Raw genomic sequence first — 15,577 nt, forward strand, 5'->3', positions numbered from 1 at the left:
GGAGACAGCCCGGCATACCCGCATTTGAGGGCGTCTATGCTGGGTTACGCCGCTATCAATTTATTCTCGATGATAAATAGATTCCCCGACACCGCGGTTAGAGTGGCCGTTGATTCGTTTTATGTTGACGTAGCGTATAAGGAAAACGTAGCCGAGTTTACTAGTCCGGACGAGAGTTGGGGTACATGGAGAATTAAAAATGAAATACGACGCGATTATTCCCCGTCAGCAGATGTCGCCGTTGAAAACAATTACCTACGCGGTGATAAATTGTCAGAATGGTCTAATGCACCACCGTGTTCTGATCCAATTTGTAGACACAAGACGGTTTATTTAAACGGCTGTGGCGGGTCGGGAAAGACGACTCGGGCAATTGAATTATTTCGAACGCGGGCAAGTATAATCGTGCTTACACCGACCCATAGACTAGCGCGAGAGATAAAACAACGAAATGTTGACGCCGTTACTTATCACAGCTTTTTTCGATACAGCGGCGGTGAGTGGACTCCTGATCGAATGGGTGAAAAATTTATTCCTGAGGTTATCATCTGGGACGAAATATGTACTGTTTCGTTAGACGTTTTACAAATGTTTCTTGAGTGGTTGCTGCGCGCGAATACAGCGGTAATCATGTGTGGCGACCATGGCCAACCACCACCATTTGTCGGCGAGGGTCCACATGATTGGTTAAAGGGTTTTGTGGACTATTATGAAGAAACCGATACTGATTACCGGGCACTTGATGAACAACTGCGCGAGGTTAAAAAATTAATCAGATTACAGCCAGATAGAATTCAATGTGAAATAATCCGCGAGGTGATTCCGGAAACACCGTTAAATGAATTCTGGGAAACATGGAGACCAAACGATTTGATTGTAGCGAGTAGAAAGATAGTCAGAGACACACTTCAGCGGAAGTTTTTTACGTTGCATAAGGAAAAGTTTCCAACGCGTCCAGTGCCGTTATGTTATAGACCCGCGGATACACGGCGACAGAACATTGAAGTTGAAATCCCGGGCCGGACAGAAAAACAAATTCTCGTGCTGAATGATATCGTGCTCGTTGATATCAGCGTCGTCGAGGACGCGCTACGTGCTGATAAATCCCCGTGGACGCTAGGATACGCAACGACAATACATTCCTCGCAGGGACTGACTATCACGGATACAATTGTTTGGATGGTTGATAATCGCATCGAATGGTCGAATCTAGTCTATCTTGCAGTGTCCAGAGTACGAAGGATAAATCAGCTTCGAAGAATTGTTATTGACGGAGTCAGTGACGGAGTCACCATCGAAGCAAGCGTCATTGATAGAAAACTCTCGGGTTACCGCCAACAGGATAAAAAAAAACAGCGGCATTTTGATATTGATGCCGAATTAATAATTGCGTTACGACAACAACAGAATAATCACTGCGCGAGTTGCAATTGTATAATGAGTTGGCGCTATTCGGATAAAGACGCTCGCCAATTTACCGTGGACAGGATCGATAACAGTCTCGGTCATGTCAAAAACAATGTGAGGTTGACATGTCTTGAGTGCAATAGACGCAACGGCGCTAGTTAAGACCACGCGGGGGTAATTGAGTATCGTCAGGTATCACTTGTAGTTGCTCGCGTGTAAATCCGCGCTGAGGAGCAGTTGAATCCAGTCTATAGATCGGTGGTCTACCAGTTGATCGTGTTATCGTTGATATGTTATGTGTGGTAACACTCCAGATAGGATCAGTAGCTCTTTTTTTACCGCCTTCAAACTCTCCTGGTTCATACAGATATCTAACAGTGACATCGCCGAGAATCGGCTTGGAAACGCTATCTATTTTTGATCTTCCGGGTATATACTTTTCTTTAATCGCGTCGCTGGGCTTCATGTTGATTGCTCGGGTAATCTCGTTATTTAACGCTGAAATTACGCCTGGCAACCTTTTGACCCATTCACGAGATCGTTTTTCTTGGATGAATTCCTTCGCGTATTGATATCCAAATAACCGTTCAGCAAGAGTCCGATTGAATCGTTCAACAATTGCCTGATCACGATGTAGCGCAGTATGACCTCGTCGTACCGCGACGCTATGATGTTTCAGCGTTGATAGAACAGCGCCGCGAAATTCACCACCGGGATCAACTTGTAATAGATTTGGCCAGCGCAGAGGACCTCTTCGATAAATTCGCTCAAACGCATCGGCTACTTCAGTTGCTGACTTTGTTTTCAACGGCTCCGCTTGTTTATATCGACTCGCAACATCAACTACGGTTAGCGCGTATTTGTAACCGTTGTCATGCGGCAGAAATAGTATATCAGCCTGATGAACTTCATTAGGTATGCTGATATCAAAGCGCGAGAAGTTGATTTGTTTAGGCGGTGGTAGATAGATTTGCCATATAGCCTGTTTGGATAACCAATTAGCCGCAGTGGCCCTCGTTACTTTTGCAGCGCTTGCAAGCTTACCAATTGCGGCCTTCCCCTTCCAGTATCCTCTCGGAGAATAATAGATGGATTCCATGTTGTTATTATAAACGCTAGCGTTTTCAATTACCAGCGCGAGAAGCTCCGCTTCCAATCATTAATTTACCTTTCATAGCCGATTTTACCAACCATGAGGCCAATTTTTCTTTGACGGATTTATCAGGAATAGCATTTAACGCGTGAATTAATTTTACGTCCGCGATATGACGCTGTTGCAGATCGCTACTTTTGTAGTAGGCAACATCATGAGCATGACACGCCTTATCGATAGCGTTTATTGGATACTCGCCGGGTTTGGGTTGATTTTGATCATCGAGTCTGATATCTAATCGCGTTCCGGGGCCACAGTAGTTATATCCTGGAAGGTGCTTTTCTCCTGGATACTTTGCCCACGGGGTTCCGGGGAGTTTTGATAACCTGGCTGCAATATCACCTCCTCGCTTTTTTTTAAAACATCCCCGGGTTTAATAGAAATAAATCTAAATTTCTTTGTACCGCATTGTACACACTTGCCAGTAAGCGCCGATCTGTTATTTCTTGTTGTAACGGTTGTCATATCATTTGTGCCAGTACGCACTCTACACTTTACACAATATAGATCCATAATTTATGTATAGAGACATGAATATAATTGACTTTTCAGCGACTAAAACAAGAGAACCAGTTAAGCATGTTGCAGCGTTACCAAACTCGATCCGGATGATTATCATCGGACCATCTGGATCCGGCAAGACGCAATTGTTACTCAATTTAATAATGAGATGGATGAAGTGGGATAAGTTGTATTTAATCGCCCCTAGCGTAGATGATCAACGATGCTACGAGGTGTTGAAAGATTTCAACGAGAATGCATCAGCGATCGCTAAAACAAATGTCATCGAGTTTATTACAGATATCAATGATGCACCAGGTATCGATGATATTGATGGCGACGTTAACAATCTAGTCGTGTACGATGATGTTATGTTAGACAATCAAAAAAACCCAGCTAGGATATTTTCCAGAGGCAGGCATAAAAACACTGACGTGATATATGTCACTCAACGATACACTCAGATTCCAAAAGTAATCAGAGACAACTGTAATATTCTTGCTGTATTCAACGGCGTTGACACACACACGCTACGAAATATTTGGCAGACATGGTGCGGCGGTGACATGGACTTTAATGTTTTTCGAAACTTTTTTAGTCATGCTCAGTCGACCCCACATGGATTTGTAACGATAAATTTACATGATCCTCGGACACGATATCGTATCGGACTTGACCAAATATTCGGTTAAATTGTAACTAATTTTCATTGTAAATAACCACTTAGCAGCAGGGGGGGCGATGACATCGACGCGGTCGTCGATGTGCTTACCGGACGCTGACGACGCTGGGATCGGCGCGCAGAAGGTATTAATTAAACCAAATGACGTCCGGACGATCCCCTCGACGACGACGTCGTTTTTTTTTTTACCAGGCGCTGACGACACCGGATCCGCTGAGTGCAGAAAGTACTAATTAAGCCAAATGACGTTTGGACAAAATGTCGGATTCGCCCCCCCTGCTGCTTTCCCATTTCTATGAATATAACTGTTTGTCTCACCAACCAGTGGTGTACAAAGGTCAGCAACATAAGAAGGAGAGACTTTATGAAACCTTCGTCTATCCGCCATGGTAGACTAACCAGTTTCTTCATACATTTTATGACACAAGAGACTTTTAGTAATCCTAGCCTTGCTGCTTCAAATTGTAAATTTTCTAATTCGAAAGAGTTTTTGGTCGAACAACCATTCATACAACATCAGCGTATTCTAGCACGGGGCGGATGTACGTAGTATATATCCTTCTAACGCCTTTCGGCAAAATTTATATTTAAGTGTTTTCAGGGCAGCTATCATTTTTGAGGTCGAAAAATTATGTTATCAGCATGTTTTGTCAACTTTCCTAGAATACTGAAAGTTACGCAAAGATGTTTGTTGAACTCAATAAATAATATGATTTAGGTTTTGAATTTTAGTTCAGGGAAAACCGGCTTTTGATTACGCGAGAAAAACATTGTCTCAGGTTTGGTTGGATTAAATTCAACTAACCATTGCCTTGAATAATCGTCAACCATTTGCAAATCGTGCTGAATACGATAGTGAGCTATCATCAGAAAGAGTCTTGTTGCACTCAAGAGGTCAATGCATATATCGTTAATATACACCTTAAATAATAACGGACCAAAACAGAGCCCTGTGACACGCCAGCCGCAACATACGAGCTATTTGATTCGGCACTATTTACAACAAAAATGGTTTAAGTCTATTCAATACGTAATCAGATAACTGCTTGAAGTCTATTCAATACGTAGTCTGAGAATTGCATAAAGTCTATTCAATACGTAGTCAGATAAATGCTTGAAGTCTATTCAATACGTAGTCAGAGAAATGCTTGAAGTCTATTCAATACGTAGTCAGAGAAATGCTTGAAGTCTATTCAATACGTAGTCAGAACTACTTGAAGTCTTTCAATACGTTATAGGGGACGCTCACCAGTTATTATGTACTTTTGAGAGAGTGACGTATGTAAGGTGAAGTTGATTGCATTTACAACATGCACAATGGAGAGAATGTTGGTATACCTCTATGCTTCATTAATGTAACGTGGACGATATTTCTTTGTATATTGTAATTTTGGAAATTGTACATGATCTAAGCACCCTGCTAACTAAAATGATTGCTCCCTTGTGCTAAAAAATCAGCCTGAATTAGTCTAAGGTACACTATACATAGCAGCTATTAAAATAGGGAAAATGAATTTTTCCAGACTAGACAATACCAGCTTCTTAAAGCGCAAAGAATGAATTACCAAATATATAAAATATAAAAAAAGGTATCGGCTTTTTTCATACAATTGACCTCTGAAGTTCAGGAAGTGAAAATGACCAAGTGGAGCTAGCACTTTTTTGAAAGGTGCAGATCTGAAGTAAGGCCAAGCTGTATACTCTGTATCCATATTACACCCATCAATCATACACCAAAATAAAGGGAATTAAAGGTTCTTTGAATTATACCTAAGATATACAAGGTCTTGTTTAAATAGCCAGTATAATCAGTGAGGAAAGCCGGGGAAATGCCTTTTTCTTTAAAATTCTAACCCTTTGCAATATACGAAACTGTAGAGCGCCACCTTAAAGCAAATACTAAAATGAATGCAATTATTTTTCTTTTTCCATATCATTCTGTATGATGTTCTGAATAAAATGGTACATTCATATTGATGTTAGGCATGAAAATAAGTTAATTATGCTCATTTTGCTCTTGCTTACATAATTTGCCGTGAGGCATGTTTGTGTGAGTAGTGACCTTAATTATGGGGAAATTAGAAGTCTTAGAATATAGGAATAGAGTCAACTTAAATTAAAACTGTTGCAATAAATAAAAGAAATATATAGTGAAAATGTTTCTTTTCATTTATTTGCAATGAAATAACAAAATAAATTATGAGAAAGCGAAGTTGCTTCTTCCATATTAAACAATAGGCAAATATTTTAAGCTTTGACATTTGACCTTTATGACCTTGATCTATTCCATCCCTTTACAAACTGTAAAATTCATTGTTGATATCTCAGAAATAAGTCTGGCTAGTTTCATGTTCCTGTCATTCAGCATAAAATTGGTTGCTATGTTTACAAAATGTAATGTGCATTTGTAAAATATCTCACTTTATGATAATGTGGGGTGGGGCTGGAGTTGTTAGAGACTCTGACACTCATAAATACTGTTCTGTGGGGGGAAATACAGGAAAATTATCCAAAAGGACTGTTTTGATGCTTGCGACTTAAATGTTTCAGTCATACAATCAAAATTAAATCATATTATAATAATACCTATGTTCTCTGTATGGGGGCGCTCACCAGTTATTATGCACTTTTGAGAGAGTGACATATATAAGGTGAAGTTGGTTGCATTTAAAATATGCACAATGGAGAGAATGTTGGCATACCTCTATGTTACATTAATGTAATGTGGATGATATTTCTTTGTATATTGTACTTTTGGAAATTGTACATGATCTAAGCACACTGCTAGCTAAAATGACTGCTCCCTTGTGCTAAAAAATCAGCCTGAATTAGTCTAAAGTACACTATCCATAACAGCTATTAAAATAGGTAAAATGAAATTTCCCAGACTAGACAATACCAGCTTCTGAAAGCGCAATGAATGAATCACCAAGTATATAAAATGTAAAAAGAAAGTTATTGGCTCTGTTTCATACAATTTACGTGTGAAGTTCAGGAAGTGAAAATGATGTACTATTATGTACTTTTGAGACGTGACGTATGTAAGGTGAAGTTGTTTGCATTTAAATCACGCACAGTGGAGAGAATATTGTCATACCTCTATGCTACATTAATGTAATGTGGATGATATTTCTTTGTATATTGTAATTTTGGAAATTGTATATATGCAATATACGAAATTGTAGAGCGCCACCTTAAGAGAACTGCTTGAAGTCTATATAATACTTTGTCAGAGAAATGCTTGAAATCTATTCAATGCGTAGTCAGAGAAATGCTTGAAGTCTATTCAATACGTAGACAGAAAGCCAATAAAGAAGAACCATCAATGCCATAGCACTTTAATTTATATATTAAACCGTTATGCCAAACCCTTTCAAAGATTTAAAGACCACACACATGTGACTCTTTTTACCAAGTGCAGTACATATACTATGGTACACACCTATGAACTGAAATACCGTAGAATTGGTAGGAAAAAAACCCGCCCCAAGGACTGATATTTAAAAATAAGATCATTTGAGTGTAGTTGGTTATAGAGATGCTTCAAAATAATTCTTTCCATAGCTTTACCAACACAACTTAATAATAAAATAGGCCTGTAATTTTAAGGATCAGTTGTACATCCCTTTTTGCACACTGGCATTACTTTCGTGGTTTTCCGTAAAGATGGGAAAATCTTTTTCTTAAGGAACATATTCAATAGGACGAAGAGTGGTTTAACTATGGCTGCGATGGTTCCTTTCGCATATAATGACTTTTTTTTTAATCCACGCCACAAGTTTTGTTGGTAATTCTGTTGACTACATCATAAATGTTTTGTTATGTTAGTAATGTATTCGTTAATTTGTTATTAGTTTTTAAGCGCATACCCGCAAAATTCATATTGGTGTCACCAACTTTCGATGTCGTAGCAACAGACAAACAAACAAAATTGGAATCGTGCTTTTACGACATCTAAAAATGCTACATCTAGAGATCCATTGCATTAATGTTCCTTAACTGGATGTATTGATTGTGAAACATTTCCTTCACAAAGTGGCGCATAAGTTTCTAATAATTTTTCGAGTTTAGATCACTAATCCAAGTTACTAATATATGTTTCCTTTGTTCTTGACTTTGTTAGGTATTTATTTTTAAAAATACATTCCCGAATGATTTGGATTGTTACTGTTAATAACTATTATTTCATTTGTCCCTCATCCAATCGGCAACCGTGCGACATGGTATACAATTTTTATCAAACTGAATATCACGTGACTATATGATCTCTGATGTCGTTTACATGTAGATTAGGAGAGTTGTGTAATCACGTGACCAGATCCAGGTCAAATTTCAGCAATGATGTACTTTCGCCTCTGTCAGCGGATTATAGACTAACAAATGCTATGATCGCATTTTCTGAGAATATAATTCATATTCCTATCGATTTCATGCAGGTATATCTCGATGAAAGGTCGTTCAAGTTTGCTGGGCCGGCTAGTAAGCGGCTACCCCAATGCCGACACCTTTTCGATAGGGAATGGACTCAGACCCTACACCCAAACATAAATATCCGGATATCAAAAAAGAAGGTGACAAGGCTCAAAAGAAACTCGTACTAGTCATCGTTTAGAGTATCTATGATTACAATATTATCACAGACAATGACGTCCCGCTCAGTGTTGAAGTCTGACGATGAAGACTGGGAACGGTAGATTCTACGTAATGGATATTTTACACCGTTTGGACCTATTTTTTTTTTTTAAATAACGGCTAATATTATGAATTCTTTCGTGTACACTTTTGTACTTTGATACAAATTATCGTGTGAGCTAAAACACGAAACTAATATTTATAAAATGGATATCTGTATTATTAAAGGATATTTAAAATGGCAAGTTAAATTTTAAAAAAAAATATTGGTTGGTATTATCCATAATATTTGTACAGTATTTAATTCCAACTGGATATTACACAAAATGTCATTTCGACACAGTAGTTCTATATAGAGACTAATATACTATTGCCAGTGGTTTGTTATGACTTCATAGTGAGCTTAATAGACTATTCTCACTTTTTATGTTCCTATTTTCATTGAAACTACATATTTGTAGAATGATTCATCAGAGCTACAAATATTGTGATTAAAAAACATTCTGCGTCTACGTAAACGTGAGCAAACTATTAATAAAGCAAATGATAAGCTGTCTCTGTATATACATCAGGTAAACTTTTACCATAGGGTGCACAGTGCAGAATATTAAAATTCGATTGAAATAATTTAATCAAGCTGGTTGCATACTAGAGTACACAGAATTCAGGTAATACTGATTATCAAACAACGGTGCAATCACTCCAACAGCGGCGGAAAGTTGCAGCAAATCAAGAAACAAGATTCAAAAAAATGAATACTCTAATTATCTTCATAGCTTAATCACATTTTCTTCAGTCTCGAGTCTGTAGCTGTCTTGTCTACATAAATATTTAGTTATTCACTTTTCCTACATAATTGTCAGTTTGTTGCCTTATTTACTGAACAGATTTAAATGTTTTAGTACAAGTCTATATAATGTGTCTTGTTATAATTAAAATGCATTTTTTTCTTCAATCAAGACATTCAGAAATCTTGAAACAGTAACTCCTGACTCTTCTTTCACAAGCCTTATTATGACATCTGATTCTAATGTGCATTTCTTCTTCAAGTGCGCTGGTTTACAAAGATAATGTTACCACACACAAAAAAAAAGAATAAAAAATAAAAAATAAAATAAAATAAACAATGCATCTTTTATAACATCCTAGTGTACACACTAATGTTCCATCAAACGTAAGAATGTGGATACTGATGGGTGTTTTAATGCTGTTGGATGTTTTAATGTTGTTGGGTGTTTTAATGTTGTTGGCGTTTAAATGCTGTTGGATATTTTAATGTTGTTGGGTGTTTAAATGCTGTTCAAAATAGAAAACTGAAACGAATATCTTTCCTACCGAACTTTTATGCATTGAGAGCGACGACGAGTAAATGATCTACTTTCACTTATTTATTTATGTATTTATTTATTTTCTCCGTTATTTATATGAAAATGAGAAAAAGCGAGATATTTTCTTTCCTTTGTTGACTTCAATTGTCCTTGTATAATAGTCCTGACAAGGATTACATTCAAAATGTAGATGTCAAAAAAATTACAGAAAATGTGTAAAAAGTAAATAACTGAACAAATTCATGGAATTTTCAGAAACTTTAGCCATGTCATCTACATACGAATACAAATATAACTATTCAATTTCTATTTTTTTTCTGCCTCGTGCAGTTTATGCCTAATATTGGTAACAATGTTTTTTCTTTTAAAAAATATCCAATTCCAGATTTAAAATATTTTTAAGATAAAAGAAGGCTGTAAGGCCCTCAAAATCTAAAAAAGGTCATCTGCTTAGACATACACAAAAATGTTAAGGAAAATTCATTTGTATACGTAGAATGGTTATTGCTGTTTGTTGTTAACAATCTCGAGACAGACCTACAGAAAACAAGTAAAGTTTGTTGGAATTGTTTATGTGCCTCCTTCGATCAGACTTCATTGATATTTAGTTATTTTGACAACTTTCAAAAGTGTAGAGCATACTCCCCCCCCAAAAAAAAATATAGCTTCTAAAGTTTAAGTCACTTAATAGACTTTTCAGAACTTGTAAATTATAGTGTATACAATGGATAGGAAGATTAAACCACTCATTGTCTTTTTGGATATCAATCTATTAAGTGAAGACAAAACTTAATTGTTTATATTATTTTATTTCTTTGTTTTAATGTATCATTAAAAAAATAAAATAATTAACCTATTTTTTGTTATATAGTTAAAATTGTGGTAATATATGGTCATTAACTTACTTTAATCATATGCTGAGAGAAATTATGAAGTGTGTGTGTGAAAGAGAGAGAGAGAGACAGAGAGAGAGAGAGAGAGAGATCATTTTAAGACGATCCTAAATTCTAACGAAACTGATCACTGTATACGATGTAATTTTATCCCAAGGTTAGACGATCCTATAAATATGGAGGAGGTGATGGAGCACGAATAAATGGTGATTTTCTTCATATTTTGGCCTTATATTTAAAATTTTTATATTATTTAATAGAATAACAGTCTTTAAATGGTTGTGATTTAAGGCTTTATTTTGGACTGGGTGTGGGTTAACGTTGGTGTGCATCGGTGTGTGTGTGTGTGCTGCAACGCTGACAGCACCTGGGCCCTGCAAAATCATAAATCCATCCACAATCCAATGTACACACACACACACACACACACACACACACACATCCTGTCTTCTATAATCAGAAAAATATCCATATTTCATTAAATATGACCAAAACATCAACGCATTTTTTGCCGGATATTTTTTTGGTCAATGTATTGCTATTTTTGTCAGTGTCGACGATATCTTCTTCGTTATCCTTTGTAAATATGTGTACCATTTCATTTTACTGATTTATTATCTATCTGCCATACAGAAGAGTTGTATACGCAAAAGGTTTTCCGAGCTGTTTCTACGGATATCTTTGTGAAACACACTTACGAAATAGCAGAAGATTTTCTTACGCTTGAAACTTACGAAAATTCTGTGCGCAAACTTACATTGCGTCGTGAAACGAGGCCCAGTCAGATATGGATCTGATACAGATAATGGGCCTGGATTGAGCTCAATATCTCCGGATAACATAAGAATTAGAAACATACATAATATACAAATAAACAAATTTGTGCACACTAGATTTGCAACAGTATTACACCTTAGATTAATTTTAACATTTTTTTTAAAAACTAGTCTTGTGTAGCAAAAACTCTGATAACTCAACACTGCAAAATATTAACGGTTCCAGAAGAAAAACAACTAAACATTATTGTAACAGTGTCTTTGCCATATGTAATAAGGAGATTGGTAAATGCAACATCATTACAGTTGAACCGTTTCTTGCTTTGTACAATTCTAGCTCTACCGAGGAAAAGCCCGATGTTTCTGTTGTGCCTTGTTATTAAATATACTCTCCCATTAGCAAGTATCATAATATAACATGATGCTACTAACAGTTAGAACTAATTACGATGTATGGTTTTTGCTGTGTATATTGGAAGTCACCTGGAAAAATATACGAGATGTAATGACCAAACTGTGGACTTATACCTCAAGCGTTGATCTGATGCCTTCACCAATTTTACTACCCTCACATACAAATTCAAACGTTTAACTTTTATATTTTGCATGGAATGCTTTTGGCATTTTCATTAAGAACAAAAATTATTATTTCTAATTATAGAAAAGCAACAAATATCCAGTGATAGTTAGGAGGCATGTTGCTTCTGAATGTGCAATTTGGCATATGAAATATGTGACGTAATATGTGACGTAAAGATGGAAGGAGAATATTCGCACAGAAATCCGTGCATAGAGAAAAAAAATTGATTTCAAAGAAGAACAATTTAATTCAAAACTCTCAAACTGTGATAATATCAGATTTATATATCTTTGTGTGGCTGTTCAAAGGAATGTGCATATATATATATATATATATATATATATATATATATATATATATATATATATATATATATATATATATATATATGTATATATGTATATATATATATATATATATATATATATATATATATATATATATATATATATATATATATATATATATATATATATATATATATATATAGTATGTGTGCATGTATTTATTACTCTATATAACATTATCATAATTTAAATAAATAAATTATGTTTGTTGATATGATTGTTATGTTTACAACACAATTTATTTTTATATTATAAGCCCAGTGAAAAGACTTCATAGAGATTTTGCTTTAGGGCAAAATAAAAACAATATATAGTGGGCAACAAGTTCAGTCATTTTTGAGTGGCTCAAGAAAGAGTCGCTGAAAATTCAACGCCTGGTATGCATGAAAAGTGCGATACAAAGAAAATAAAACAGTATCCTTAATAAGGTCAATTTGTACATTTATTTCGTATATCCTTTGTTGAAAATAGGTATGAATGACTGAAAATATTATTGATATCTCACTTTAAATCATGGACTGTTTTAAAAGTCACCAGTGCTGCTGATGCTATTATTCATAGCAGACTGCGTACCGACATAAAATAAAAGTGATTTGATTTGACTTGACGAAGACTTGTATAAAATGACAAATATCCCGGAAATCGTTATATTTTCAGAAATGGAATTTATTACAGGAGGAAACACTTGCGGCTGAACTGAAGCTGTAATCCGGGTTCTCCTCCCCCACCCTCAACTTCCAATGGATGCTCTACTAACTTAGCTATCTGCATCGTTGCTGTTATCCGGTTCCTGCAACACAAACCCTCCTCCCTTATTTTTTTTTAAAGTCATATATTTTCCCCCCTTAATTCTTGCAGGAGACCTTGTTAAAGAAAACAAGACTATTCATTCTGATATATTTTTTAAGGTCAGAGAAAAACACGGGAAGGAATTAATAAAGGGTGGGGGTGTCTGAAACCCCTCCTTCCTTTTAGTTTTGAATTTCTTCTTTCTGTCCGTCAGCGTCATTGTGTAACAAATATTACAAGAAAGACAGACAAATTAATTAGAAATTAATAATAAATTAATTGCAAAAAATATTCTGTATTCGAATCTCCAACTTGACATGCACAGCTTTTATAGGACGTCGACATTTAGAACCGATTTTGACATTTCATCACAGCGACATTTGATAACAACAAAGAAGAATAATGCTAGCTATTAAACGCCCAGGGACCTGCTACTGGGGGACATTGACGACCAGCAACAACAAAGAACAAGCAAAAATGCAGTCTATCATCGTATTTGGGAATCCTCAGTTGAAGCACAGATTGGACTAGATAAGGCAGAATTATCAGGCAAATGCTCGACAGCCCGTATGTAAGGTATCTGACTTAGCAGATAAATAAACGAAGCAAATACGGTAGATCATGATATCAAGGGCACATTCTGGGAGTTTTGTTTATATAAGTTAGTGGATTTTTTTTACATTGGCAAGTGTATCAATGAAAGACGGTAATCATCACGATAATTCAGTAACATTTTTTAAATTATTCAATGTTTTGTCCCTTTTTCAGTCTATTCAGCAAAAAAAAGTGTAGGTCTCACATGTTGAGTTTATTTTTGATGGACATCTTAACTTTGCCAATGAAGTATATTAAATTAGAGAAATTCAGCTATACATATTTGCCTTCTCCTTGCTTTCCAATTATTAGAGGTGTGTGTGTGTGTGTGTGTGTGTGTGTGTGTGTGTGTGAGAGAGAGAGAGAGAGAGAGAGAGAGAGAGATTTGGATTCTGAACGCAGCTTTAACGATTTTTCAGTTATATCGCTACAATGTCTGCAGCGTTGCAGTTTATAGTGATGTCTAGCACTGGGGCATCCTACCGTATACGTGTAGCGTGATGTCCCACCCAGTCACATTATCCTGTCACCAGGCCGACAAGTCCTAACATTAGTCCGATAAATCAGCCCTTCACCCGTGATGATGCAAAATTTAATGAACAGGTCAAATCAAACCCACATACTGTCCATCACCTCTTAATGCAGAGCGCCTAGCGAGGCAGCTTAAGTATAATTTTTATAAGTCTTACTCGAGCGGGTTTTGAACCCGCGACCTCCCGCATCCGAGGCGGACACTCTAACAACTTAAGTACCGGGGCGGTCCTCAGTTATTAGGTTTGACGTAATTGTTCTATCAGGTTTGTCAGTATAAAATTTCACCTATGCAAATAGGAGATGTTATAAATGTATTCTTGTTAAAATAAATAAATAAATAAATAAATAAATAAATAAATAAATAAATAAATAAATAAATAAATTCATCTGCCGATCATTGTAATAGGTCCACTGTGATTTATATATTCTGAAGAGTGGTTTATATGGTTAATAATGGTTCCTCCATGCATTTGACCGCTCCGGTGGCCTAGTGGTTAGAGCGTCCGCCTCGGAAGCGGGAGGTCGTGGGTTCGAATCCCGGCCGAGTCATACCAAAGACTTATAAAAATAGTACTAACAGCTGCCTCGCTAGGCGCTCAGCATTAAGATGTTAGTGTTAGGACTGGTCGGCCTGGTGTCAGGATAATGTGACTGGGTGGGGACATCATGCTACGTGTCTGCGGCATGATGCCCCAGTGCTAGACATCACTATAAACTGACCCACTGCAGACATTGTAAGACTGACATTTTTTCAATCTAAGTTAAAAATTCCAATCACACACACACACACACACACACACACACACACACACACACACACACACACTCCTCCGTGCATTTAAAATAAAAATGAGAAATAAATGAATAAACAAATGTTAATCAATTAAGTTTTCATACCTGAATTTTCCCAATTAATAGTGGTGAATATCAATATTTCAGCAGCACCATCTTTCATCCAAAACCAGAGTCGAATGGACTGTATACCAGCTCGTCTCAAGCTACCACGTTATCTCAAATGCAAGTCCAAAAAGACGGTGAAATTATGTTTTATTCTTGGAGTGTGCTCTTCAAATTAATTTATGGGGATTTTATAGGCATTTAGTGGTGCCATAGATTGGTGGGTTACTAGGACCTTGGATATTTATACACTTGGTATAAGGTATACGTTATATTGAATAACGAATAATGGTGAATGAACCGATGTGGCCATTAGCCTATTTAAGTTTATACTTTATCGTCGAAGTATTGTGCTACGCTCCGTCCGTCTTTCCGTCTGTGCATCATATCGTCGATCTGTGAACAATAACTTTTTAGTCTTATATGATCATGCTGGTTTTATGCTGGTTTTACCTATAGTAATT

The 15,577-nt window shown here is 36.4% G+C and overlaps 1 protein-coding gene across 1 annotated transcript in view; it reads right to left on the bottom strand.

The window, feature by feature from the left end:
• Positions 1–15,136, bottom strand: part of LOC149785637 (DNA damage-regulated autophagy modulator protein 2-like) — a 149,341-nt gene extending 134,205 nt beyond the window's left edge. The window contains exon 1 of the mRNA XM_089979459.1: positions 15,114–15,136. The gene's annotated coding sequence lies outside the window, so the exon portion shown is untranslated. The remainder of the gene's footprint in view (positions 1–15,113) is intronic.
• Between the last annotated feature and the right edge of the window lie 441 nt (positions 15,137–15,577).

Source organism: Sinohyriopsis cumingii, chromosome 13 (assembly GCF_028554795.1).
Source record: "Sinohyriopsis cumingii isolate HCF-2022 chromosome 13, ASM2855479v2, whole genome shotgun sequence".
Classification (NCBI taxonomy): Eukaryota; Metazoa; Mollusca; class Bivalvia; order Unionida; family Unionidae; genus Sinohyriopsis; species Sinohyriopsis cumingii.